Here is a 3,901-nt window from a genome sequence, read left to right as displayed (position 1 = left end):
TAGGCGAAAAGAGCGATTTTGTGTGTATTAAGAGTGTAATGTGAATATATTTAAACGTTCTTTGTTCGTGAAGCCCAAATTTTTGATTGTGTTAAAAATACTCTGTAGTCTTTTATCGGTTGGCGTCTAAGGCGATTATCTCTTGTTTTGTAAATTTCCGAAGTGTTTTCTGGTATTTCAGACAGACTACAAGGTGGTGGGGAAAAATAGTCATCTGTGGATGGTATGTCTGTGTTGTCTAGACTGAACGAGACAGACTTCGAATTGATGATTGTCGGTTTTTTAGGATGAAGTTTGCAAAAGGGAAATGTCCGAGAAATATTTCTCCATTTGTTCTTGAACGAAGATTTCTTTCGGATAAAATGGTACAATGTTACTTCCATAGCGGATGATTTGTTTACCAGAAAAATTTTCTAGTCTATAGGTAACTAATGTAGGAGCATCAATTAATTTAAATGGTCCAATTTTTTGTGGTTGGATCTTTTTTGATATTCCGATTTGTGTGGCTTTGTTTACAACCAAAACATAAGTATCAATTTTACGTGGTTGTGCCGCTCCAAAACAACGATTTATGAATGAGCGTAAATGTTTGTTCTGGTTTAAATAAATGTGTACTTCGTTTATAAACTTCGGAGTGAATCTTTTCAAGATTGAGGAACCAATGTGTAAAAATTTCTTTCTGTAATTGCTTAATCTGTGGGTGGTGGCCTAAGTGATCAAAATGTGTGTGTTGCGGTAAATAATTGCAAGTTGAATCTAATGAGGGTTTGCAATTTCTGAAGGTATCCGTAGTGGGGGATAGATTAAACATTATGGGTCGTTTTGGTTTTTGTCCAAATACTAATTCATACTGTGAAAGATTCATGTTGATTCTAACTTGTGAACTGAATGCTAAAGGAAAAACTTTTACTTTCTGTGACCATCTGTTGTATAGTGAACCTAGAACTGTGCGAAGAAATGCATTTAGTTGTCGATTACTGTTTTCTACTAGATCATTAGACCACGGTACATACGTGTTGGTGGTTTTAATTGTACATTATATATGCGGCAAAAATCAAAAATGTGCAAATTCTCCGTTAATATATTCATTTCCATTATCGGTCACTAGAATATCTGGTATCCCAAATTTAACAATCCAGTGGTCAAACAATACCGTTAGTGCGTTATTGGCATCATTTTTGGGTGATGGGTGAAGGACAATATAGTGTGTGAAGGCGTCTACGATAACATAGACGTAGGAACTTCCGTCAGAAGCCGGAGAGATTGGGCCTTTTGTGTCCATTGAAATACGGTGATTGAAGTATGGTGAAGCCTCTAAAAACGGGGCTGTTGTGGAGCAATGAGGAGGTTTGGCATGGACTTGCAAGTTTGGCAATTCAAGCAATCTTGTGTAAGTATTGCTATCCATGTATTAATATTGGGAAACCAGGATGACCTGAGAGATCGTGGAAGTGTGCGGCGGAAAATATTGCTCAGAGAAGAGAAAGTGGTAGACAAAAATTGGTGTTTTAGTTTCTTAAATATAGTATAAAAGATTATTTGGCTCGTTAATAATTAAATTTGGGAAACGTCTACAGTAGTGTACAATCCTTTGTTTGAACGAATGGGCAGTGGGGGGATGGTGGGGAAATTTTTGCAATGTTCCCATAGAAGGAGTAGTCTAATGACTGGATCTTGTTGTTGTGCTTCATAATGAGGTGTATCAGTTAATTCGGTTTGTTCGTGATAGAAACAATTATAAATTGTTGGGGATTTCGGTATAAAATCATCCGTTGCGGGCAATGAGAATTTTATAAAATTATTAGTTCTTCGTAGTTTTTATCTTGGTTGAGTGATGTATAAGGTTCTGTTTTGTTTGTGTTCAGTGTGACGTCTGCGTGTTGTATAATTGGATAAGTTTCAGAGAGGAAATTATTATTTGTCAACTTTTGAATTTTGTGTTGATGTATTTGTTCCAAAGGTTGTGCTTTGGTGTGGAAATCGTGATACAAAATCAGAAGATAGAGATCACTTTCCAATTGTACTTTGAATTAGTTATCTTTGATCTGTAGATAGATTGGAAAATGTGGTGATTTTACATAAGTTTGTGTAGATATTGAGTTAATATATGTTTTTGATACAGCATAGTTACATTGTATAGGTTGTGTATTTAGATCGTGAGTCATGAAAAATTTAATGAATTCTGGAACTTAGACTGTTCTGAGGCGATGTTCGTCTTGTGATGTAGTCGCCAGTGTATTGTAATAAGTCTGGGAGTGAAAGATTCTTTCTTTCCGTCGAAACGATGTGAAGGTTTGGAACTTTCATTAGAATCATTTGAAATTTATAAACCCGATGATTAGGTTTATTCTTTTGTGTAAAAAAGAGAATTGGTTTGTCGCCTGTATACAAAATAGTTGGGTGTTTTGATCCTTTGTAAAAGGAATTCGTATTCAAAGAGTGCATAAATTATGGATGAGCATTCTCGGAGAATTGTTGATAGTCTAAGTTCTGTGGTAGAAAATAGACGTGAGTATGTTGATAGTAATTTCAATTTTCCAAATTGATTTTTTTGGAGAAGAGCAGCTCCAATGCCATTATTTGAGGCATCGCAAAGAACATAGAATGGTGTTTCTGAGCTAGGAATTGCAAGGCGGAGTCTTCCTCTTTTTTGACCCTATCGAATGTCTGTTGTAATTCTGGAATCCATTTAAAATCTGTGGTATCTCGGAGTTGGAGATAAATGAGTCTTGGTATGACTTAAAGTTATATATGTATTTTGAAATAAATGTGAGAAATCCGGCATAATTGTGAATTTCTTTTTTATTTTTTGGTGGCTGTAACTTAAGAAAACCACCTATATTGGACGTGAGTTGGTAAATGTGATTATTTTGAATTTGGTGTCCCAAAAATTTGACTGAATCTAAAAAAAAGAAAGATTTATCTGGGTCGGCCTTGAGATTTTCATTTTTGAGTATAGTGGGGTATTGATTAAGTGTTTGCAGCATTGTGTCTATTGTAGTATCTTGAATGAAAACACCATCAAGATATATAATAATTTTGTTCTTTATAATTAGTGGTTCGAAAATACTACTCATAAAGGAGGAAAAAGCTGCTGGGCTGATTGAAATAGCGTAAAACAATCGTTTAATACAGAATTGTTTGCAAGCAATTACAAAATTTGTGAGTCTTTGTGATAGTTTATCGGGTGGCATTTGATTGTATGCACTGTTCTTGTCGGCTATGGAGAAAATTGGTCCTTTGATACGTGTGAGTATTAATTGAAGTGGTTCAATAGAGCAACTACATTTTGTTTCATCAATCATTATGTTTAATTGACGAGCATCTAAAACAATTTTAAGTGATTCTCCTTTTTTAAGGATGATTACTGGACTGATAAATGGGTTTCCCGTGTTGAGGGAATCTTTATTAACAGGTGCTATGATATCAAATTGTGTGAGGATATCTAGTAGCTTTTGTACTTTGTTTTGTAATTGTAATGGATTTCGAGTGGTTCTTTGTTTTTTAAAAACTGCTGTTGCTTTTAGGGGAAGGTCTAATTCTACTTTAATTTTCCCGACATCAAATTTAGATCTGGCGTAACATTGTTTCATTTGTGTCAGAAGTTTTGCGAGTCTTTCAAATTGTGGTTGTAATAGTCCTGTGTGTCCAAATTAAACATGCTGAGAAATTCTCGATTTGATTCAGTGAAATTTGAGGCATTAATTGGTATGTGACATTTTTTTTGTTGTGTCTTATTTTCGCGTTATCGCTGTTTTTTGAGGGTTAGGCAATAGAGCTTTTTTAAAGTTTATGATGTTCCCTGCGTAAAATAATTCGAGGTGTAAGCATTCATGAATTCTGTGACTTCATTGATGCCATATTTCCTTGTTTGGCCGTCGTTGAGTAAAAAATCTTGTTG

The sequence above is a fragment of the Convolutriloba macropyga genome, chromosome 2 (genome assembly GCF_964194025.1).
Source record: "Convolutriloba macropyga chromosome 2, txConMacr16.3, whole genome shotgun sequence".
NCBI lineage: Eukaryota > Metazoa > Xenacoelomorpha > Acoela > Convolutidae > Convolutriloba > Convolutriloba macropyga.
The sequence above is the reverse complement of the archived record's forward strand: the minus strand, read 5'-3'. Positions refer to the sequence as shown.